The 24,941-nt window shown below is 44.8% G+C and overlaps 1 protein-coding gene across 4 annotated transcripts in view; it reads left to right on the top strand.

Annotated features, from left to right (window-relative positions):
• The first annotated feature begins 433 nt into the window (after window positions 1-433).
• Window positions 434-24,941, top strand: part of Foxp1 (forkhead box P1) — a 396,466-nt gene continuing 371,958 nt past the window's right edge. For all 4 annotated transcript variants that reach the window (XM_026788256.1, XM_026788254.1, XM_026788255.1 and 1 more), the window contains exon 1: window positions 434-522. The gene's annotated coding sequence lies outside the window, so the exon portion shown is untranslated. The remainder of the gene's footprint in view (window positions 523-24,941) is intronic.

The raw sequence follows: 24,941 nt of genomic DNA, 5'->3' as shown, positions 1-24,941 counted from the left end.
CACACACACACACACACACACACACCAAAAGAAAAGAGGAAATAAAAGAGGAGACACTCATGAACACTTAAGGGAACCAGACTCCCTCATGGGGTGTCTCTGCTCTCAAGAGTGACAGCTGCAGCCGGGCGATGGTGGCTCACGCCTTTAATCCCAGCACTCGGGAAGCAGAGGCAGGCGGATCTCTGTGAGTTCGAGACCAGCCTGGTCTACAAGAGCTAGTTCCAGGAGAGGCTCCAAAGCCACAGAGAAACCCTGTCTCGGAAAAAAAAAAAAAGAGTGACAGCGGCATTCAATTTAATATTTTTTAATTTCCTGATTCTAGAAGGGAAAGGAGAATATTGGGGCTAATTTTGTGTGTGAAGAAAGAAGCCCAAGGAAGTATCCAAAGCCCCTGGCCCTAACCCTTCTCTCTTTTTTCCTCCAGGGTCCTTCTGTGTGTTGTAGTCTTGTGGCAATCTGCAGGCCCCCTGCCAGTGACCCCAGGCTTTTTATGGCTGTGAGACTTATTAAAAGCTCAGGGTAAGTGACCAATGTCTGTGTCACCAAGGGGTGGAGAGAAAATTATGGGCCACCTGCCCCAGAATCAGGCACGAGTTCCAAAGCTGGCAGGCTCTTGTATGCTGTCACTTTCTGTGACAGTTGTGTGATTCTTAGTCATGGGTGTCTGCAGGGCTGGGGATGGTGGTTCACTGGTTAAAGTGCTTGCCTTGCCAGCATGATGGCCTGAGATTAATCCTGTGCCCCCCCTCCCCCGCAAAAGCCAGCTATGCACTTATCATTGAAGCACTGATAGTTGAGTCTGGTGGCTTGCTGAGTTCTAGGTCCCCTGAGAGAACAAGGTGAATGACTCCTGGGAATTGACACCCTTGGTCTTCACACATGTCCATACATGTGCATATGTACCTGCACAAACATGAACATACATGTGCACACACATTCATACCCCAAAAGAACAAACTAGAAGAAATCCCATTTGTACCTGATCATGGGTCATTGCTGCAACATGTCCAAATGCAGAGATGGCTCAGGTTGTCTCACAAGGGCCAAGGGTGACTCTAGTTACTCTCCTGGGGCACAGACAGTGTCTGTGGCAGTTAGGCACTCTTGCTGTTGGTAAGCAGAATTAACCATGAGTACTTGAAAAAAATGAGGACCAGAGAGACGGCTCAGAGGTTAAGAACTCTGCCTGTTCTTCCAGAGGATTTGAGTTCAATTCCCAGCAACCACATAGTTGCTTACAACTATCTATAATGAGATCTGATGTCTTCTTCTGGCCCGCAGGTATGCATGCAGAGAGAACACTGTGTAGATAGAGCACTGTATCCGTAAATAAATAAATTTTTAAAAAGAAAAAAAGAGTTAACATTAAAAAAAATGAGTGGGGTTGCTATGTCCCTGTGAATATTATATACACAAATAAACATGGAGCTATATTGTTCTGAGGGCTTTGGTTCGCTCCCCCATCCTCTGATACATCAAGGTTGGGGTACCATCCATGAACTTGACAGCTCACAGGGTACTAGTCTCTCTGACCTTGAGCAAAGTATAAATGTAGAAGAAATAGGGATTTGAAATGCCTGCCCTTCCAACCTGGCAGGAGACTGGCAGGCCAAAGCGGGGTGGACTGTATGTGAATGGCTGCCTCCCATGGGAGGGGAAAGCCCTTCCATCTTTCTGGCTCCCCTGTCACCTTCGCTTTCATTTGCTAACTCAGGGTGGTGGAATGTTCTTTTATTTTGTGAGTCATGTGGTCTCTGAGCTCCGTCTGTGTTACACTTGATGGACACGCTGTTGAAATATCTCTTTAGTATCAAATATGGATGAAGGGATACACGAGTAGATTATGGCAGGCTAAAGATCAAATGCCAATGAAGAGTGATTAAATTTCCTTTAATCATCAGAATCTGAGAGGGCTTTAAGATCTTCCACCTTTAATATAGCCCTTAATAAATAATAATGCTTTGAATGCCTGCACTATGTTTGAATTTCACAAGTCTTGCATGTCAAAACATATAGACAGGCTCAGCAAATACGCTTCTCTAGACCAGCAGTACTAATTAAGAAGGGAAGTCAGGGTTAAACAAACAGGGTTAAGAATAGAAGGTGGGAACTGGAAGCCCGATTGGTGGATTTTCCTAGGGTTTTTGTCCTCCCAGAAAATGGCAGTGCAGTCTGAAGGGGTGTTTTGTTTTCGCTGTCTTATTTGCAAATGACCACCCCAGAACAGATGCTCCTGGAGGGAGGTGTGCAAATCTACTGTGTGTTCTCTGTCTTAATAAGCACACGTGGGGAGAGTAATCTGTGCCTGCTGTCTTTCTGCTCTGCCTGCTCCACGGCATTAGTGCTGTCTTTCCTTGTGGTGGCTGCTGGGTCTCCAGCCATTGCTCCTAGATCCTGCAAGTGAGTGATGGAATCGAGAGATGTAAGTGGCCCTTCTAGCAGAGGCAGCCCTCTTCACGCAGCTTCCTTGAAGCCTCACTCGTGCTGTCTCCTCCTTCTCTCTAGATCCCTGAGAAACGCAGCCTTAGCTGTAGGACATGTGGTGCCCCAGAGGAACATAAACCAGGAGACGCGGGCAGTTGTAGGACGCTCGTGTGGTTCCTCACACCACGTTGTACAGTTGCCCTGGGTCTTGTTGACATTTCAGGGTGCCTGATTCTTAGCAGAGACTCTCCATGTTTCCTACAGAACCATGCTGAGTCTGAGACTTGCAAGGGATCCTGCCCACCTCAGGTGTAAGAATTCTAAGTTCTGAATATTCAGATGAGTGTTCAATAGTGTGGTTCTGAGATTTTTGTCCAGATTAAGTCATAGTAGCCCAGTGACATGGCCAACTCCTGCCATGCTCTCCCAGTTTATGCAGGAGACATGGTTGATGGCCCTACTTTCTTTCGCGTTTCTTACGTAGACCTGAAGATGTGGCAGTCCATCTCCCGCCATGCCCTCCCATTGGCTGTGGAGCATGTCAGCTGATCTGTTCTTGCCCTGTTCACATTCTCTGCTTCAGATTGACCTGGATGTGCTTTCTCTGAAAATTTTCAACTGGCACAGTGAACAGGATGGAACTTCCCTTGTCCTAAGAGATGTTCTCTTTGTCTCCAGTCTGTACAATTTGGTTCTTAGCCAAGGCTGTCATTGTGCAGAGCACTTCCCAATGGGAAGGTTGGTACCTGCCATCCTGTGACTGGGTTGTAGATAGTTGTCTTGTCTGATAGAACATACACTTTTTATAATCTAGTACTTGCTGCCTGGTGTTCCCTTTAAATATACATGCATCATTGGGGAGTGGCCCGGATGCCCATCTACAAGGGCATCACAGCCATTGAACCTGGATGGGCAGCTCCACAGGCAGAACAGAGAGCTTCAGGTCCTATTTGGGTGATGTCTCTTAAAGACGAGCTGTTCTTTTCTTCCAAGCTGAGGTCCCAGCGCTGCTTATTGCTCTTTGCTCTTGGTTATACTGATCTCTTTTCTGGGCCTCAGTTTCCTTTTGTGAGGTGGGGGTAAAGGTGTCACCTGGATCATAGGGTTATTGCTACTATAATGAAGTGGCTCATTCTCCATGCTCTGTGCCCAGAGCCTGGAACACAGTTGTCAATTTGGAAGGCCAGCAAGGGCTTCTGGGAGATGTAGTGGGAAATGTTATCCTGAACTTTCTTACTTTCCAGTTTAGAGTCTTCTTTTTTCTTTCCTCCTATTCCCTTTACTATTTTGGGGTGAGGAGGTAGAGGGGAGAACAGGGGCCCTGCTGTGTAGCTCAGGCTGGTGTTATGCTCCACGTTCTTAAGTCTCAGTCTCCACAGTGCAGGAATTGCACATACACCACAGTTTCCTGTCGCACTCTTCGTTTTAAAGGTGACAGGAAAGGCAGAGGCTTGATTCCTGGTGATGTTGGCATGTTCATGTTTTGTGTATTAAATGAACTATTGAATGGAAAGCAAGGGAAGAGTGGGCTGAAGAAATTCTTGTTTGGTAAGAACACTTGCCTCAACCATAAGGACCTGAGTTCAGATCCCAGAAGTCATATAACAAACCAAGCATAGCTACATGTGTCTGTAACTCTAGAGCTGGGGTTTGCGAGTCAGGGAATACTGACCCTGGCATGACAAGATCCGAGTTCAGTGAGAAACTGTTTCAAGTCAAGAAGGCAGAAGATCAAAGAAGAATACACCCATTGGCCATCTCTCGCCTCCACATGTGTGCCTCTTTCCCTACAGGCGCACACAAAGATGTGCCACCAGCATATGCACCACCCAGATGTGGAAATGAGTACAGTTTTTTTTTTTTTGCTGTGTGCTAACTGTTAGGTACCACGTCTCAGACCCTTGCAAGTCCAAATGTCAAACAGAGCAGCAGCTCGCCATTAGAGCCCAAGGCATCTCCTCAGAACCTTGGAAATGGGGTATTCATGGCACTGAACCCTCACTTTGGCCATCTCCCTAGGGACCCATTTCTCCCAGTATTAGTCAGAGCTGGTTTCATCTGCCTGGCAGTACAAGGAACCTTGTAGTGGCAGAAAGCCTTCTAGGCGGTTAAATGCGTAATTGACATGTCAGCCCAAGTCTTCATGTTCTTATCTTTTGATGGAAAACTCACATTTGCATAGCTATAAATATCCATTGCTGTTAACACCTTTTACCTGCTCGGAGAGGGTGATAGGTTGCTGTATTGTTCCCTCGTGCCTGTGGTTGTCAGGCATTCTTCATTACAGGCTTGTTACATAAAAGCCAAGGTGTAGAGACTGTCCCCTTCCACCTCCCCACATCACATAATTTCTGCAGGTATCATGTGAATATATATAATCTCATACTCTTACTGCCGTGAGCCTTGGGTTAGGTAGGGCTGTATAAAGATTCATAATTGTCATTTGTTAATTTATAGTTTATTTCATCTCAACATATAAAATAAAAGGATGTCATTAAAACATTTTCAATGGGGCTGAGAAATGGCTCAGTTGATAAGGTGCTTGCTCTATAAGCATGAAGATCCAAATTTAGGCCCTCAGTACCCATATAAAAGCCAGGCACAACTCTGGTCCCAGCAGGGAAAAGGCAAAAACAAGAGGATCACTGGATTCTGACCAACTGGTCTACCTAAGTCAGTGAGTTCCACATTGGGTGAGAGACCCTGCCTCAAAAAATAAGGTGGAGAGCAGTTGAGACAGACACCTGATATCAACTTCTGGTCTTTGCATATGTGTGTGCCCACATATTCATGAATGTATTGCATGCCCCCCCACATTTCTTTTCCACATCTTTACATCCCCCAACCTCACCCGCAGGCACATGCACAAAACAAAATGGAAAAAATGAAACACAATACAGTAGAAGATCTACCATGCTTTTTGAAAAAAGAAAAGGATAAAAATTCAACGAAAAAAAGCCACTAAAGGCAAGCATACAACGGAGAAAAACTTCGGTTCATCTGCTAACAGGCTTCAGAATAGCTAACACCCAGCTATTGAGATCTCTAAAAATAATCTAACACCCCTGTTTTCAAATATCATTTGAGAATGTAAAATAATAATTCTCGGAAGGGGAACTAGGTTGCACACTGGGAATTGGGGTGAATTATGTTTGCACAGGAAAAGGGCCAGCCTGGACCCACCTCTTCTGCCCTCTCCAGGGCCCCAGGAGTGTCAGCAAGGAGGCCTTGGAGCAATGGCAAGTGTTTGCATGAGTGTTTTTGAGTTTAGCTGCCCTGTGTGAGTCCAGCCAGGTGTTGTGGGTGCCAGGTGACTCTGGCTGAGAGTTGCTGGGACTGGAGTTCTCATTACCAGCTTCTAGAACAGACTTTCTGTCCTGGTTCATCTGGTGGAGAGAGCCCAGGCTTCATCCTTGTCTTTCTGTGTCCCCAGCGGTTGTCTTATGTGACACATCTCTTCTACATGGGCCTGCTTCCTGAATGTGGTCGTTGCTTGGGACTCCTCCTCACGGAAATCATGCTGGGCATGTTGGGGTTTATATAGCTGTGTGGGACTAGAAGAGCTGGCCTGTGCACCTCCGTCCTATTCCCTAGCAATGTGTCATGTTTCTCCCTTGCAAAGTCCTGAGAGATGAATGTCGAATTCTCCCTTTCTTTTTCCTCCCCACCCCCTGCTTGCCCCCATCCCTGTCATTGTTCCTATCTTTAAACCCCTCCCATGTCTGTCACTTTTGCTATCTCTGTCTCCATCTGTCTCTGTTTTAAGGTGGTTCTGGGGATGGAACCCAGGGCCTCTACCCCAAACTGCGTCCCCAGCCCCTAAGATGTCTTCGCTTTTTCCCTCCTTGAATTTTCTAAGTTCATGAAAAATGTAATCATGAGGAGCTCGGCCCAGAACAGTTAAAAGAAACAGTGCAGCTTTTGAAGGCTGTCCCATTGCCTCTGTCTTTACTGAGGGCCAGCTGTGTGTCAGGTGTGGTTCTAAGAATTGGACATTTATTCACTGAGAACAGCTCTGAGGCTTCTAAAAGTCCCCCTTTAAGATGAGGAAACTGAGTCACAGTGAAGTGCAATTCTCCATGCATAAGTACGAGAGTGTGGATTCGAACACAGACCCTGTTTTGCTATTATCACTGGTTCATAACCACTACTCAGCTGGCCTTATCTGCTTTCCTCTTCTCTTGTAATATTGATATGCACAGGTTTTATTTTAGCATGTGCCTGGCTGTTGCTATGAATTGAAGGACCATACCTTGAGCTTGTATGCTTGAATGCTTTATCTATACCCTTTTCATGCATTTAAGGTTGTACATATTTTATTTGTTTGCTTGTTTTTGTTGCTAATATAGGACCTAAGGGGAGTGAAGATGTGTCCTAGTCTATTTGGGAACAAGCACATCCTCTGTCTCCAGTGGATGTGTCTGTTACATCTTTTGCGTTGTTTTGCTGTGGTATGCTATTCTAATTAACCTCACATCTGCAACCCTCATTTTATGTCGAGTTAGCCTCTGACCAGCCAACGACTGACTTGTTCCGCTCAATCACCTGTGTGAAAAAGTGGGGTTAGCTAGGGTGCCCTGCTCAGAGCACTGGTCCTCTACTTGGGGTGGTTTTGCAGCAAGCTGGGTCAGCGCATCCTCATGGCACCTGCAAGCACTCATCAGGGAAGCTCTTTATTGACCACCATAAAGGTATGGCCACTTAGAGTTAATCTCAGCTATCTTAAGCAAACCAGTAGAATTGTAGGTTCTCAAGCTCTAGTCATGGGCAGTGTTAGAAAACAGGAGGCTGGAAGATGCGCAAAGTCAGTAGCCAAGGACCACAGCTGATCTCTTTCCACTGAAAAGGCTTTAAGTGTCTATATTTCCATGTTGACTCGGAGCAACATGTAGATGTGTGTAGCATAGATGCATGCGAATATGTGTGTGTATGTACATACATGTATATGAGAGTGAGGAGTATTTCTCAGTCACTGTCCATTTCATTCACCGACGTAGGTTTTCAGCCAAATCCCCAGAGGTCACTGATGGCCAGTCTGGTTAGAAAGCCATTGTCTTTGCCTTTCAAGCCTTGGAATTGACTGGGGGCAGTGGGGCACCATGGCCACCTGGCATTTGCATGGATTCTAGGGGTTTGAACTCCACTCCATACTCTTAGACAGCAAACACTGTAACAACTAGCAATATCCCCAGTGACACAGACCACTTTTAACACATCTCTGCCTTCCCACCCTGAGCCTCTCAGTTTTCAGCTCTCAGAGCCAAGTCAGTTGACTGTGACTGGCCAGTGTAGGCGAGGGCATTGAGTGGGCTTACAGTTTTCAAAAGTCAGATGATAGCATAAGCTTCCAGAGCATCTGGATCAAGGGGCTCGGGGGTGCTCCTAGATTCCCACCCTAGACTTGTGGCTATGCTCTGTTCCCTGGGGATACTTTCTGGCTAAATCATGAGACCTTCCTGCAAATGTTATGGAAGACTCCAGCAGAAATAAATCTGTTCTTTTATATTTTCTTACATTTGCTATTTGTTGCATGAGTGTGTGAGTGTATTTGTATGAGCACGCATGCCATGGTGCGACTGTAGAGATCATAGAACAACCTGCATGAGTTAATTCTCTGTCTCCAGAGACTGAACTCAGGTGAAACCACCCTGCCAGCACAAGAAGAGTGTTGGATCTCATCAGTATCAGACAAACTTGGATTTACTGTTGCTGTGATTTGTGTGTTGTGTAAACACATGTGGAGGTCAAAGGCTTTGAGACATGCTCTCTCCTTGGAACTTTGCCAGACAGCTTAGGCTAACTGGCAGGATAGCTCCAGAGATCTGCCTGTCTCGGCCTCCAGAATTCTGGGATTTCAAGTGTGCACCAACACACTTTTTCCATGAGTGTTGGGAGTCAAACTCAGACATTCTTGCTAACAAGGCAGCAAGGTAGGCCCTTTACCAATATAGACTCTACCCCGCTCCTCCACCTGCCTTCTGTGATTGGTTCTGTGTGCATCTGAAATGCTAGGGCTAGAACAAGACTAAGATGGGTCCCCTGCTCCTCTGTAAAGCAGTAGATGGTGTTTGCCCAGTATAAAGTAGTGATAGGTTTAGACGGTAGACAGAATCCCAGGGAGCTAGACTCTATCTGCATATGTCAGGTGGCTCAGCTAGCCTCTGAGATGTTTCTTGTGACCTTGTCTGCCTAGTATTTGGACATCTCAAGTGACTTTCTTACCTGGAAAATGGACCACACCTCAGAAATCTGACCATTCCTCTGTGTTCCAGCGGTTGGGATCCGCACTACTGTCTGCTTCTGTCTTCATACTTCTGCCCGGGGTATCCAGCTCATGTCTGTCACCAGCATTCTGATGCAGGCCATTTCATTTCAAAATTCCACAGCAAGATCAGAGTAAAAGGCATTGGTGGGCTGTATCTGTGTGGTCGAGAAGCACATTGTTGGCAATGGGAGGAGGCTTTAGGGAAGGCGTGAGACTGTGTGGACTGGGAAGAAGATGAACCCGGATGTGCTTCTGAGGGGAATATCCGTGTTGGTGGAGTTTCCAGGATTCAGCTCTCAGACTGGCAGTGAATTTCCCAGAGAAGCTGCCTCACATGACGGTTGATGTGTATCTTTTCTAAACAGTTGATTTATTTTTACTTTATGTATGTGTGGGCAGGCCTGCATGTATGTATATGCAGTAGATGCATGCCTACTTCTGAGAAGGCCAGGAGAGGGCGTTAGATCCCCTGAAACTGGGAGCCACCTGATATGGGTGCTGGGAACTGAGCTGGGATTCTTTGCAGGAGCAACAAGCTCTTGTAACTGCTGAGCCATTTCTCCAGCCTGGAAAGCACACACATTTTTTTTTTTTAAGGTTTTTTGAGACAGGGTTTCTCTGTAGCTTTGGTGCCTGTCCCTGAACTAGCTCTTGTAGACCAGGCTGGTCTCGAACTCACAGAGATCTGCCTGTCTCTGCCTCCCGATTGCTGGGATAAAGGCGTGCACCACCACTGCCTGGCCAGCACACACATCTCTTGAGTCTTCCTGGCCATATAAATGATGAGAACGAGAAGCTAATTTCAAAGGAGTTTATGGGCCTCAGTGGCATGCATTCTGCTTCATCCGTCTACTAAGTACTCTGTAAGTGAGGAGTCAACCTGCCTGGGTGTATTTCTGGTGAATTAAATTGCAGAATTAATTCCCAGCGTCTAACTCCCCTAAAAATTTCCAATGTTGTATATGTTACGTAACATATTGATATTCGTTTTGATATGAAATGGCCTGCATCAAGACGTAACACGCATCCTTTGACGAAAAACCTTCTGGACTGAGTTTCCTCATTCTTTACCTGAAGAGAACCTTCCCCGGGTGTTCGGGTTGATACAAGGCATTTTGTTTTTATCTTTTGTTGTTGTTGTTTTGTCTATTCTGATTTTTTTTTTTTTGAGACAGGGTTTCTTTTTGTAGATTTGGAGCTTATCCTAGAACTTTCTCTGTAGACTAGGCTGGCCTCAAACTCACAAAGATCTTCCTGGCTCTGCCTCTCAAGTGCTGGGATAAAAGTGTTTGCCACCACTGTTGGGTTCATTCTGATGTTTTGAAACAAAGTCTCACTATGTGACTCAGTCTGACCTCCAACTCTCAATCCTCCTGCCTCAGACTCTACAGTCTGTACCAGGGTACCACCACCACACCCAGAGTGGAATATCAACACCTTTAACCACAGAGAATGCCCTGCGGTTGGTGCCTATGTATTCACTACTCCTTGCTATCAGAGGTATGGATGATTTTAAATCTTAGGGGTTATCAAAGGCTTAAAAATTTATTCAGTTATATATCTATTGAACTAGTTGGTTTAAACATCTTTTTTTCATATGCCCTGGGTAGAATTTATTTTTTCTTTGCACATGTTCCTTGCGTTCTAAAAATTTGAACCTATTAAGGATGGTGAGATTTAGCAAAGAACTCTTAACTCTACATGCTTTTAAGGCATGCCTAAATTACTAATTTTCATGTCTCTCATATCTTCTCCTTGGCCCAGGATCCATCCCCCTATCTGGATCTGTGAAAATGACTTGATTAATTAGGCAGTCTGTTAATTCTGATTACCCAGTTCTAACAGATCAGTGTCCAAGCATCACTGTGCGATTTGGATTAAAAAGCTCTTCATATTATCAAAACAAAATTTCCATCCACAGATAAGCACAGTGAAATATGTTACCTTAAAACAATGCATCTCCCAAGGGAAAAAACTTAAAGGGTAAAAAAGTGATTTCACCCTCCCAAGTTATCACCATTTTTTTTTTATTGTGACATTCTGACGATTGTCTTTCATGAGGAATATCCTTAAAAGGATGGAATTTTCTTTTTAGGTTTGAAAATTACAGCCGACGCAGCCCGCCTGTGACCCGAGCATGATGGATGCATTGTGTTTTCACCTCAGAGTAATTTAGCGCCATTGCGCGTGCTTATATGCCAGTTCTGACCACGCTGGCCTCTGATATTGGAGTCACTTGTAGAAGTGAACTTTGCCAGTGTGTGGGGGAGGGGTGAGTTTCATTAAGCCTGGCTCTCTTTCACAGCTGAAGGCGGTGATGGTTATTAAAGACCACGAGGCCACGCCGTCCCTTCTCCTCCTTTGCTAATGGCTTATTGCTAAGAATAATCGGGTATCACACAGAGTCTTGCTTCCCCCTTGTCCCCCTCTGCCCCCTTTTGGTCTTTTCTTGGTATGTAACTGTGTGGTAGAAAATGCGCAGGTAATGGCTCCTGAGCGGGTAAGAGCACTTGGCTACACCAGCATTTGGAGTTGAGTTCAAATTTCCAGAACCAATGTAAAAAAATAGTTGGCCACGGGTGCATGCACCTTTGACACCAGAATTGGGGTTGAGAGTGGAGGCATTCACAGAAGAATCCCTGGAGCAGTCTAGCCAGCCAACTTAGCCAAAGAAAGATCAATTCGGAAGCTGGTGTCTCCAGGGAGTAAGACAGAGGCGTACGAGATTCTCCCATGCTGTATGTAGCTCATGTCTCTGTGTGTGTATTCCCCTGCCACACACGTATTTCCACATACCCTACACACACGTGCACAGTAAAAATGAAAAAAGTGAGCAGGTAAAGTCAGTGCAAGAATAAGTTTGTGTGTCCCACGCATCCCAAAGTTTGTGTCTGTAATTGTCAGGTTCCAGTGACATCTACAACAGCCAACAGCGTTGCTGGTCTCTCTGCCCCTCCTCCTTTCATGTTCCTGCCTCCATGCACTCAGGCACACAAGCGACACATGGTTTGTATACATATACTCATAGTGTGTGCTCTCCCAGCGGTGCGTAGACTGGTGGGTGGAAAAGTCTGTACACCAGTAGATTCCCTGCCCTGGCTTCCTAAGCCACATCTGGAGCTGTGCAGCTTCTCTGTCAGTGACTGGAGATGATGGATTTAATATGTATCCATTCTAGGAGTTTACTAAACTCTAGTTTGACATGAATTACTATATTCAGTTTCTGTGGGAAATGGAGACATTGAATAGAGAACATTTTTCTCCCTCCCTTCCTCCCTCAATCCCTCCCTCCTTCCCTCCCTCCCTCCCCCCTCTCTCTGTGTGTTTGTGTGTGTTTGAGAGAGAAATTGGGAGGAGGGAAGGGAGCACCGGCAGGTGTGTATGTAAACCAGAGATCAACGTGAGGTGTTTTTCTCAAACATCATCCATCTTGTGTTTTTGAGACAGGGTGTCTCAGTGCCTTGCTTGTACCTCTCCAATTAGTCTTGGTGGGCTGGCCAGTGAGCTCCAAGGCTCTGCCTTTCTAGTCCTGGGATGAAAAGTATTTACACCGGGTCTAGCTCTTGTGTGTGCATGTTTAAACGTGGGTTCTGAGGTGCATCCCAAGGTTCTGGTTTTTCGCTTAGCAGGCACTTCACCAACTGAGCCATCTTCCCAGCTGAGAAAATGTTATTCATATTTCCGGAGGCATCCTGTTGATTGCCCTTCCTGACCTGACCATAGCCAGAGGCTCTAAGCATTAGGCCCCTGGTTTCCTCCTGTAGTAGCACCCAGTATGCCTCTTTGATCTAGAAGACAGGTCTCATATTGAAGGCAGATGCAGAAGGCTCTTTAACTCAGATTAGCATCTGGGGGTTCTGTGAATCCTATTAGTTTTCTTAATTAGGAACATTTGACATTAGTCATAGATGACTCTTATTTTGAAGGGGTGGTTGCTGGCTGTTCAAAGGTGAAGTGAGGCTTAGGCTCTCATTTGGCAACTTGAGTGACAGCATGGTACTTGAGATTCCTGCTAACGTCTCTCTCTTCTACAGAAGGAACCAAATATGTGATTTTTTTAAAAAAAAAATAATAAAACCCATTCTCCATTATATTAATTCTCTAGTCATTCGCAAAGAAACATTTTGACCAAGAGATGTTATCTGTGACATTTATAGGTCACACTTTCAATCAGAACTTTAATTTACGTTATTTTATTTAACTAATTTTTTTGTGTGTTTTTACCGTTTGAATCCTGGGCCTCATATGTTCCAGGCTCTCTATTGAAGATCCGAATCCCCGTTGTTGAGTTCACTTTTGTTTGCTTTTCATTTTATCCTGGGACAGAATCTCCTGGAACCTTTGATCCTCCTGTGTTAGCTAGCGATGTGCCTGGATTAAAGGCATGTGCCACCACACCCACTTGAATCTTTAATTTTTATGTGTATGTATACGTGTATGTATTTGTGTAGGTGTGCATGTGCTTGCAGGTGTGTATATGTGTGCATTCAGGTATCTGTACATGTGTAGGCAGGTGTGTATACATGCAGAGGCCGGATGTTTACATGGGTTGTCTTCCTTCGTCGCTCTTCACTTTATTTCTTTATTAACTTTTAAAACCTGTGCTTCTGTGTGTTTGTGTGTGAGTACACAGGGCCATGGCACACATGGAGAGGTCGGAGGACGGTTCTGAGTGTCAGTCAGTCTTCTCGCCTTCCAGCCTGAGATGGGCTGTCTCTCCTTTGCTGCTGTGTGTGCTAGGTTAACTGGCCTGTGAGCTTCCAGCAGTTCTTCAGCCTCTGCCTCCCACCCCCCTACAGTGGTACACAAGACCACAGGTGTGAGCACTGTTGGCACTGGCTTTTGTGTGAGCGTCCATGTGCAGGTAGTCAGCACTTTCCTAGTGAGCCGTGTCTCCATCCCACCTCAGTTTTTGAGGCAGGATCTTTTGCTAAACTCACAACTCACTGATTGAGCTACACGAGCAAGCCCCAGGGATTCCTTTACAGATGTGTGTTACCATGCTTTCTCCATGGATGCTGGGAATCTGAACCCGGCTCTTCTTGCTTTCAGGACAAACACTTTACTATCTCTACAGTCCCCCCAAAAATTATTATTTTTTGGGATGTAATACTGTTTTTCACATTACATAAGGGTCTTAATAATAGGACAAAAGAACCGTCTAGAAATAACTCCCTAAAGGGTGAGATAAGAAATGTAATCAACTTGGATTTTAAACCTCCTTAGACGTAGAAACCCCCTACCTCAGGGGTCCCTAAGACACCTCAAAGGCAACTTGAAGGAACTTTCTGGATTAAGAACCTTCTTAATGAATATGGCACTAGAGAGAAGCAGACAGACTCTTTGCAAGACTGGATATTATTACTGTGTAGCTCTATTAATTGGATTTATTTCTTTAAAATGACCCATGGATGAAAACAACCACCTCTTCTGTGGTCATGGTGAGCAGATGTTTACCGTAATTCTCTGCTCAGTAGGGAGAAAAAAAAAAGGCATCTTCGACCCAACACAAACAGCCACGTTGGCCTGGCTCGGTCAGAACCTTGGCATTTGGGTCTTACTTTATATATCACGGCTCCGGTTCCACAAGCCTTCCAAGTGTGAGGCTTAGCTCACCAGCTTTCCCATCTGCAGGAGAGACTTGCTCACAGAGATCTATTATGTGAGGGCTTCGTTCTCACACGCTTCTTGGCTTAGGCCCTTCCCCATTGAAACCAATAACCCATCTGCAGGTCTCTGTTTTTCCTGCCTCTTCCTGTGAGCCCCTCCCTCTTGCCAGCTTTTGCCTAGGTCTGTGGCTATGCTGTGGGGGATTTGGGGCATAGAAGTCAGCTCCTGGCTTGCCGTCTACATAGGAGAGCCTGATTTGTTCTGGTACTGTGTGAAATAAAAGCCATCTCCTTTATTCGTAGCTTGAGTTTGCAGACCTTTCTTTCTACATGTGGGCTTGCTTGACTGCCTTGCTTCTGCATTTTGCCAGTTCCGGTCTGTTTTCTGAGCACTAAGTGATTGTGAACCAGTGGAGTCTCTGCCCACACCTGCCCCCTCATGGTTCTCTATGCTGTGCCTCCTCCACATGGCCCTGGATTTCTCTGTGGAAGAATGCTGCGTGCTTGCGGGCAGGGCGGAAAGGAAACAACAGCAGAATTTTGCTTTTCTTGGGAAACTCCTCCCTTGGAATGGGGGACTCTGGGTGGCTCTTCTTATTTTGTTTCCATCGCCAAAATAAGCAGGGATCTTGAATAACACCAGCATAGGAAAAAAAAGAAGTAATTTTAAAATTAAGGGGAACATATGTTCTTGTTGAGCGAGAGTTAGGAGTGGACGCTAGCTGGTGGCTCCTTTTAATAGGGACCAAGTTTTGATTTATTTTATAATCTCAGTTGTGTCCCCACATCCCCAAGTCTCTTCTTTGGTTTTGTTCTCAGCTGATCTCGAGCTTAGTAAATCAAGGTATGTAGGAAATTAACTGATGTGTGTAATATAGAATGGAGTTTCAAGTCTATCCCATTATTTCTCCACGGTCTAAGTTGTATCTATTTTGCTGTTCTCATCACGGTGACAAAAGAGCTGATAGGAATCACTTGTGGGACAAGAAAGAGGTCTTTGTTGGCTCACGGTTCAGAGAGTGCAGCTGACATGTAGGGAAGGCACGGCAACTGGAACAACCTGGGACACAGCCTGTTGGTGACAGCCGATGGTAGCATAAGATGGTACAACACAAGATGCTCAGAGAGCTGGAATGGAAGTAGGGCTGACAGAGACCCCCAAAGACCCATGCCCACCGACCTACCTCTCCTCCCATGCCCCCCACCCCTAAGATTCCCCAGGCATCCATAAGTCCACAGAAGGGGGGCTGAGCATTTAACATTTCAACTCGTGAGCTGGGGGTGGGAGTGGAGTGGCTGGGTGCAAGGGTTTCCCCATCTAAGCCACTTGACTTGAGATGACTACCCCAGCCTGAAATCGAGGCTGCAGTTGTCCAAACAGGATTCTTATTTGATCTTGCTTGTTAGAGAGTCGCAGACATGAACCAACGATGTCCGCTCTAGCGGTTTGCCTGATTAGCGAAAGGATTCTTTGTCCTCTTCCATCTGATTTTTTTTTTTTTTTAAAACAAAATGCCTGTTTGTGAAGACAGGGCAGACACGGGAGTTTTCAGACAGTTTGTGGGTGGTGGGTCTTGAAAACTCTGCTAACTTCAAAATGGGGGAAAATGTAGGAAAGATAAGAGAGAACCAAGTTCTTACAGTGTCCTGCCATCTGGCGGGATGTACCCAGGCAGCACCCTGCAAGGCAGGGTCCTAGTTTGCACACGGGTGCAAAGGTCCCTTCAAGAGACAAGCTCTACCAACTCCCAGTCTCTCTTCCGCACTGCTCCTCTGAAGGGGCCGGCAGGACTTTTCCTGCTTCTCCCTTCTCTCTTTCTCCCTTCTCTCTTCTTTTCTGCCATTCTCTCTGAGGAGGCAGCTTTTCTGTCTCCCTCTGCCTTCTCTCTTTCCTTCCCATTCCCTTTATCTCAGTAAACACACTCAAACTCTGTCAGTATGGCATATTTGTCTGTCCCTCACCCACCACACGGTCCTCACCCATAAAGGGACCCACTAAGGTCCCACTAGTGCCATTTTACCACCAAGTTCACCAGAAAACGGCTTTTCCTCTGTAAGTAAAATGCCTAGGTCCCTAAAATGTAGTTGCTGTGAAAGGAAAAGCCCTGGAGGATTCTGGGTATTGGCATATGTCTACAGTGTCAAGGCCAGAGGGGCATTAAAGGGACTTGCAAGAACAGTTTGCTTGTTTGTGTCTGGATTCGTATGTGTAATTGTGTAGCCTGCTAGTTTGAGACATACTCAGTGTAGTTCTGACTGCCCTTGAGCTCATCTCCTGCCTCTGCCTCCCAAAGGCTGGGCTCCCAGGCCTTTGCTAAGATTCCCATAGCTCGTGTATCCAGTTCTTTTCTAATGTGCAGAAGACACATCTGGATGCCTTCCTAAAAGCCATGAAAAAGCCCTGAGCTCCCTAATAACCTTATTTATTTATTTTACTTATTTATTTATTTATTTATTTATTTATTTATTGGGTTTTGACACAGTAGATTTAGTAACTGGTAGGGTGGGTCCCAGTATGTATTCAGTCTGTTCAATTAAAAAATAAATCTAAGGCTAAAATACCTAGCTATCCTCTCTCCAAGGAGCCATCTCCTTACTGACAGGAGTCAATCTACACACAAGAGTAGGGCCCCCCTTTCAGTCCTTAACACTGTGCTGTGCTCTGCTTTTTCTCTTCCCTGCACAGCTCCCATCCCTGTGCCAGTGAAAAGTAGGCCGGGCCTGGGGAAGGTGTCAGGGCCACACTGGAAATCCTCTGGCGTCTTGTTTAATGATTATAACGCGCCTGTTTATCCAGTCCTTCCACTGTGACAGCTCAGTTCGTAAGCGGCATTCTGATGCCGTCTTTTGAATCCTTCCCGGATGCGGCAGTCACACTGTTGCCTCACAGTACAGACGAGCACACGGAGGCTCGGGAAGGTCAGCTGTATGAAATGGCCTGGGGTTATGGAAGTAGGGAATGAAGCTGAGCAGGGAAAGCCTGTCGTCATGCAGTTAACAGTTAGGCACCGGGACCCCTTCCCAGGGTCTGGTGCTGTGTAAGATGGCTGCCTTTGGGATAAGCAGGGTCCAGGGAAAATATATATTCTTGCTCCTTCTTGTCTAAAATTATTTTGTAATCAGAATTTTAAAGACATACTTAATAGTCAAATGAGAGCTTGTTTGTTCTTTAAAATTCTTGTTTCTTTCTGTTCTGCCGTTTTGATTTCTTACCCAGCAAGAATATGGGCATTGCCCACTTGGCTTTCCAGGCTCAGTATTTTCCGTTTCTTCTCCCACTCTGTATAGGCTCCCATGACTCCCTGTGGTCAGGAACCAAGGCCCCTCTTTTCTCAGTGGCTCCTCTCTGCCTTTCTTCTCTCCCACGCCAGCTTCACCCACTCTGATCTTGGTAGAGGTGAGGCTGGTTGTTATTTATTATGGGGTCATTAATTCACACATCATGAGAAAAGAGGGTTCAGGAACTTTTGGGGAGTATTCTAAGGGATACACTTTCGTTGTGTTCATTTGCACATTAGGAACTTCAAAAAAAAAAAAAAAAAACAGGGGAAAGACTGCAAATCTCACAGCAAGGTAAGTACTAAGTTCCAAAAACTTACATTCCTGAGTCTAGGACTTTCTATTCAAAAGCATTGGATTCAAACTAGGCATGAGTGGGGGTGGGGGGAGTATGTTTCTAAAGCTGTATCTTCTGCTAACTTGTGATCATAACTTTTTTTTTCCAAGACAGGTTTTCTCTGTGTAGTTTGGAGTCTGTCCTGGAACTTGCTCTGTAGATCACACTGGCCTCAAACTCACGGAGATCTGCCTGCCTCTGCCTCCCAAGTGCTGAGATTAAAGACATGCACCACCACGACCCCAGCTTTTCAAGAACTTCTTAAATAACGAAGTTATGACCTCCATGAATTTGAGGCCATCCTGGTCTACAGAGTAAGTTCCAGGACAGCCAACTACACAGAGAAATCTGTCTTGAAAAAACAAAACCAAAACCAAACCAAACAAACAAACAAAAAACAGCAAAAAAAAAAGATAAAACTCTTTGATAACAAGTTTGCATTCCACCAAAAGCTCTGATGGATGCATAATTTTGAGATACAATCACTTCAAACTTGTATCTTTACTGAGCAAATATGTGGTTGTTGGAGATGTTGAGTCTTAAAGAGGTTAGTAAGCAAACTCCAGGACGTGCTGGTGGAACTGGTAACTGTGTAACTAACTGCAAGCAAGACTTTATGATGTGGCCTTTTTCTTTGTTAGTGTGTACAACTATCAGTTTCCCTCTGAATATGCGTTTACTCAAGTCTCACAAGCTTTGGTATGTTTCTGTTTGGTCATCTCAAGATATTTTTTTTGTGAGTTTTCTTTTTATCCTTTGGTAATTTGGTGTTGTGCTGTTTGGATCTCCTCGTGTTTGTGAGTGTCAAATTTCTTTCCCTATTTCTGATTGTATCCCATTGCAATCGAAGGACTTAATTTCTTTCTGTATTTGCCTGAGCATACATCCCCTCCTGAGGAGGGTGGTCCAGAAAAATGCATTGTCTTTCATTAGGGGAGGCTGGCTGGTGGTCTGGCTGGTCTGGCTCCTTCTTACCCCTGGTTCTCCTTCCTGTCTTCTTACTTACCTTCTGCCTCATGGTCTTCGCTTAGTATAACTAGGGTAGTGATTCTGACAGCTATCATGAAGTCCCTTCTCTGTTCAGGTCCATATGTTTTTGCTTCTTGTTTTTTGGGGCCTCTGTTCTAAGGGTAGACTTTTGTGAGAAGTTGGAAATAAAGCACCCCTATAGTACAGCCATTCTCAGGATTCATTCAGGTTTCTGTTTTAGACGTGATCAAACTTAACCGTAGAACTGTAGGTCTATCATGGGGCAGCCCTCTAACACTGGGGGAGACGCGCCTCCCTTTGTAGGTATTCAGAAATGAAGGGGTGGTGGCTTATTTAGCCAGTGTATTATTTTGTTATTGTGGGCAGCTGGTGAGGTCCAATTGAGGCCACATCAACATTATCTTCAGTGGCAGATGACCGGGGCTTCGATTTACCCAGATCCGTCTTTTCATCTTGACTGTTCCAGAGCTCTGGGTAGACTTGGCCTCACTCAATACAAACATATTCCATGGGAAAAAAATATGCTTTTGATGTTTTAGCAAATAATGATAAAATGTAATTTTCTCACTCCTGAGTCTGTGACTCTACAGCCCTCTTTGTGTGCTGGCCACGTGGCAAAGTCCAGGTGCAACTGTCATAGAGAAATTGCTTTTCCCCCAAAGTACCGAAATGTGAAATAAACCAATTTGGGCACAAGTTGTCTATGCTAGATTTACTTAGTATCTGCCGAACATCTCCCTGCGTTCGTCGTCTTAGGACTAATCAAAGAGTCAGAAGAGCCTAGTTTCTGTGCCTCTACATAGACGGCGCCTCTGCTGCTGGATTACACTGCCGTAGCCAGATAGTTCTTATTTTCTCATTACAGGAGCACTGCTTTACTTTAGATACATGTCAGTGGGAAGACCGAGTGGAGCTGATGTGAGCACACTTGTGCACAGAGAAATTATTTCTCACTGCAAGGGTTCTGTCCAGACAGTCTCGTGTAGCTCAGACTGGCCTTGAACTTGCAGTGCAGCTAAGAATTACTTTGAACTTCTCCTTTTACCTCCACCTTCCAAGTGTTGGGGTTACAGGCATAAGTTACACACCTAGTTGTTTGAAAAGTTTTAAGTACTTATTTATCTTCAATATTAAATATTTATGTACCTGTCTTACTATCACAAACCATATTCTGACGTTTACTAATGGATAGAATTGGCTGTGGTAAATTCACTTGGAATAAAATGGGATTTCTTTCAGAAGAGTGTATTTATCTGTTAAAATTGTTTCAGTAATAGATATGAATGGTCTGTAGAGTTGGTCATTGATAGAAGACAAGGTTGATGTCAGGATGGGAATGCTCTTAATTTGCTTCGAACATGGACTGATTGTCCTTATCATTTGTGTTTCAAAGTGAGACCTCTTTACCTGCTGGGTTTCCCAACAGCTGTCAGCTAACTGCTCCAATCCCAGACAGCCACTGGAGTTCCTGGTTCCCGAATAGGAAGTAAACAGAAAATCTTGCTAATTTGAGCCCAGTGGGAACCTTCACCCTGTAATGAGGGATTAATTTTGAAAGCACCGAGACATCTTACAGAATGAGAGCCAAATTTTTAAATGATCTGAGAGAACTAATTGAGAATGGTACTTAAGAAGAGGGAGATGCAAACACACCGAAGAATTGCAACCGGAGAGGCGAGTCCTCCAGGAGTCTGAATAATTATGCCATCTTAGTTAAGTTCCTGCGGATGCGGATCTGAGCGTGGGAACCATAATGCACCTTAGAAGACAGGTTTGTGGTTGAAATGCTCCTGATAGGTTCTGACAAATTAAACAGTGGTGAAAATGCTTGGAAGTTCTCCAGGCCCTCAGCGTTATTGATGTCAGCGAGCTAGGAAGGGTGGTTAATTTGCGGCCCTTATCGTTCTTACGATGCTCCTGTTGGAAATGGAGCCCTGTGCGGATCAGCTCAGCGGGGTGCAGTTTTTGTTGTCAGCTACCTTTGACATCATAATAGATTTCAGTTGCCAAATCTTTCTCCTTAGACTAAAGTGGAAAAGAGAGCTGTGCAGGATATCTGGACCTGAGCCAGGCATGGGTAAACATAAATAGACATTCTGACATGGACAGGGCCGCATTGGAGGGAAGGAATTCAGTGGGGTTCACTTTTCTTTTTATTCTTGCTGTCGCCTAGCACCCTGTTTCAGGCGAACGCCTTTTATTCCGACTCAGAGCATGGGTGCTGTTGGTCGTGTGTCACCTCATTGGTGGGAAACAGGTGTTGTAAACCCAACTGGTGATGCACCACCTGTTGCCCTGGACTTGAGATTCTGTTGTGTGTGTGTGTGTGTGTGTGTGTGTGTGGTTTTTTTTTTTTTTGCTTGTTTGTTTGTTTTTGTCTTTGCTTTTCTTTCGTTATATTTTAAGCATCCATTTCATTACTTGAAAAAAACATAATGACTTCCTCTCAAGATTATTGAAAACATGGTTGGAAAGATATTTCAGATAGTTGAAGATATTTCTTTTATTTTTTTGTTCGTTTCTAGTTTAGGCAAACTTCATTCTTCCACTTCTGTGGCCCTGCTATTGTTCAAGCGATACTGAAGAGCATTGATGAATGCTTGCTTTTTACCCATTCATTTCCCAGGTTTCTCATTCCTGTCTTCTAAATTACTTTTGAGGCTGGAGAGATGGCAGTGGCTTAGAGCACTGGCTGCTCTTTCAAAGGACCTGGGGTCTGTTCCCAGCACTCGTATGGCAGCCTGTGCCATTCTGTAACTTCAGTTCTGGGGAACTCAACATCCTCTTTTGGCCTCTGTGGACACTGCATGTGTATGGTATGTAGATATACATGCAAACAAAGCACCCACACATACAAAATAGAAATAAATCTCCAAATTGTTTTGTGTGTGTCTCTGTATGTATGTGTGTTTGCTGATGCGTGCATCAGTGGCTGTCTGTGGGATGAGAGGATCATCTTGGCTGTCCTCCCTGAGGAGCGCTATTCACCTTGGCTTTTGAGACAGGGTCTCTCACTGGAATGGAATCTCACAATTGGACCGAGCTGGCTGGCCAGTGAGCTCTAAGGGTTTGCCCATGTCTCCCTCCCTAGTGCTGGGTTTATATGTACATGTCACCAACTCCACCTTTTTATGTGGATACTGGAGATCAAAGCTGGGTCCCCATGCATTCACAGAAAGTACTTTACAGACTGAAACATCTCTCCAGATCCCTAAATTGCATTCTCTAAAATTACTTATTTTTAGTTGCCCCTGCTTTTTATATAACACATACTTTTGGCAGGTCTCACTTGGATGTGTGCGCCCATCTAGCCTCCAGTCTTTCCAGTGTCATTTACCCCATTCAAAGACAATTTGCCACCCCACCACATGAACTTTTATCTTTCCTTTTCCTGGAGTTGCTGCAGAGGCAAACAGAGCATGGAGTAAGCTCACTGCAAGGTCAGCAGTAGTACAGAGGTGAGAAAAGGTTGATGTCAGGATGGGAAGTAGGGGACCAAGCACTCGCTTTCTGGTGTCCCTTGTGTCCCTTAAATGCCGTATTTATCCCTTTGGCAGAGATCTGTTGCTGCTTTGTGATGGGGCCATATCTGCTCCTGATGTCTAGTAAATGTTGACTAGTAATTGAAATGATTAGTTATCAGTTCTTCCACGGTGAGAAAGGGCTTATTAGTTTTTGCTTAACACAACTGTTTCGCCCTTGGGATGCAAGTGTCAGGGTACCATGCCAGGTAATCATACCTGTTGGATTATGGAGTTCCAAATATGTAATGGTGTACAAGATTCCACACCCTTCATCATTCGTCTGGAAGATATATGTGCTTGCCATTACTTTAAAGAATAGTCACCATTCATATATCTGACATACAATGGGTACAGCTTGATAATACATTTTATAGACATAGACTTTAAATATTTTAATAAAGTAAACTGCAATAATGAAGACTATTATTCCATGCTCCACATGCCACCCACAAAACAGTCTGATCCCAAGTTTTCTGTGCAAAAATGTCTACTGAGCATTTCCAGCATGGCTCATATATGCAAATAATTACATTTTGAAGTTTACTTTAAATGGACATTGATCTGGTCATGTGTGGCCACTCTTTTGGATGATATTCATATATGTGTGTATATATACGTTTGACTGTAAGTTATTTTAAGATGGGCATTCTTGGAAGCAGCATTTAAACCAAGAAATCAGTGTTCATAGCACCCAGGGACGTTTTGTGTATGTTGCCCTGTTTTCCTCTGGCACTCTGCTTTAGTGGTGGTCATTCTGTGTAGGTATTGTTTGACGGTCTAGCCCCTCTTCCAATAGATGGTCTCCAGCAGGGAGTGATAGCACAGGAGAGCGTGTCATCTCAACACCTGAGACGTAGAGGCAGGATCAACCTTAACAACTTAGGGAGTTCGACGTCAGCTCCAAGTACATGCGAGATTCTGTCTCAGAAAGAAAATAAATCTACATATATATATACAAATGCCGCACACACAAACACATGCCTTCATGCCTGTGTACCTGCGTGACATCAGATTTCTTAAGATTTTGGGGAAACTTTTCCCTCCCTTCCTTTCTTTGATTTTTTTTGGGGGGATGGGGGTGATTGTCTTACTGTGAAGTTTGGTGGGCCTGGCGGTCACTCTAGTCCTGGCCTATCCCGCAGCTGCCAGTGTTCTAGCTGAGCTCCAGACTAGCCTGCTTGCAGTGCAGGCACGCACTAGCACACCCGGCCTACTTCCTTTAAATTGCAACCTTCAGGATTTGGATGATGTCCATCCTTTGATGGCTTACTCAGAGATGAAGACCTTTCTTATCTCCATTTAATATATGGTTTATTACCTCTTTTGGAGGGTACCAACTAGTTTCATGTCAGCTTGACACAGGATAGAGTCAGTGGGGAAAAGAGAATCTCAGCCGAGAAACTGCCTCCACCAGACTGGCTTGTGGAGAAGCCTGTGGGGCATTTTCTTAGTGTTTGATGTGGTAGGGCCCAGCCCATTGTGAGTGATACCACCCCTTGGTAGGTGGTCCTGGGGTGTATAGGAAAGCAGACTGGGAAGCCATGAGGGTCAAGTCAGTAAGCAGCGCTCCTTCATGACCTGTGTTGCATTCAGTTCCTGCCCGGACTTCCTTCGATGATGGAGTGGGATGTGGACGCCTAAGTTGCTTTTGGTCAGTGTTTTATAAAAGCAGTAGAAACAGTGATGGAGACAGCGCCAATTGAACTTCTAGTTCTTTGAAGTCGTTAATTCTTCTGTGTGTTTGTTCTTCATCCCTAATGGACTCTAGATTTATAAAATGAATCCTCTCTTCTTTCTCTCCTTTTTTCCAGATTCAATGTCTAAATTAGACTCTGTGTTTTTAAGACAGGATTTCACTATGTAATCCAGGCTGGCCATGAACTGGGAAACTTCTTGCCTTCGGCTGATGAGTCCTGGGCCTATAGTCATGAGTCACTGTGCCTGCTAGGTTCTTTCGTCATCTCCACGTCTCAGTTTGCCTAATTCTGATCTATTGCTCTCCAGGTCTTGTGTCCTACCCTGTTCTTCATGTCTTTGAAGTTTTTGTGGACTTTGGATTCTAGACATAAAAGTGAGAGTCTTTTCGGTGCACGCTTTCATTTTCTAAAGAAGTCTACTGTTTCTTTTTTCTTTATTGTGTCTTTCATTTGACCTCAGATTTTCTGTTGTAGTATTATGGGTTCTCTTTTGAAGTTTTACAGGGACATCTTCATTTGGATGGTGTTCCTACCTTCACAGAGCTCTCTCTTCTGGGCTGTGTTCTACTCCTGTCCTTCTGACAGGATTTTCTAAAAGTTACTTTCTTCTCTTCTCTTGAGCCTTTCTCTCTCTGTCAAAAACGCTGAGGTTCTTAGTCTAGCAGATTTTTCCCACCAATGAGTTCCATGTTAGCAGAGACCCAGGGGTTCCATTGTACAAGGGTAGAACCATGATATCCTGCACTTTCAGACTTTGTGCAGAGGAGCCATTTGCCCTGAGCTTTTGAGAAGGGGACTCTGTTAGTTTTCAGT

The sequence above is a fragment of the Microtus ochrogaster genome, unplaced genomic scaffold, assembly GCF_000317375.1.
Source record: "Microtus ochrogaster isolate Prairie Vole_2 unplaced genomic scaffold, MicOch1.0 UNK1, whole genome shotgun sequence".
NCBI classification, from domain to species: domain Eukaryota; kingdom Metazoa; phylum Chordata; class Mammalia; order Rodentia; family Cricetidae; genus Microtus; species Microtus ochrogaster.
The sequence above is the reverse complement of the archived record's forward strand: the minus strand, read 5'-3'. Positions and strand labels throughout refer to the sequence as shown.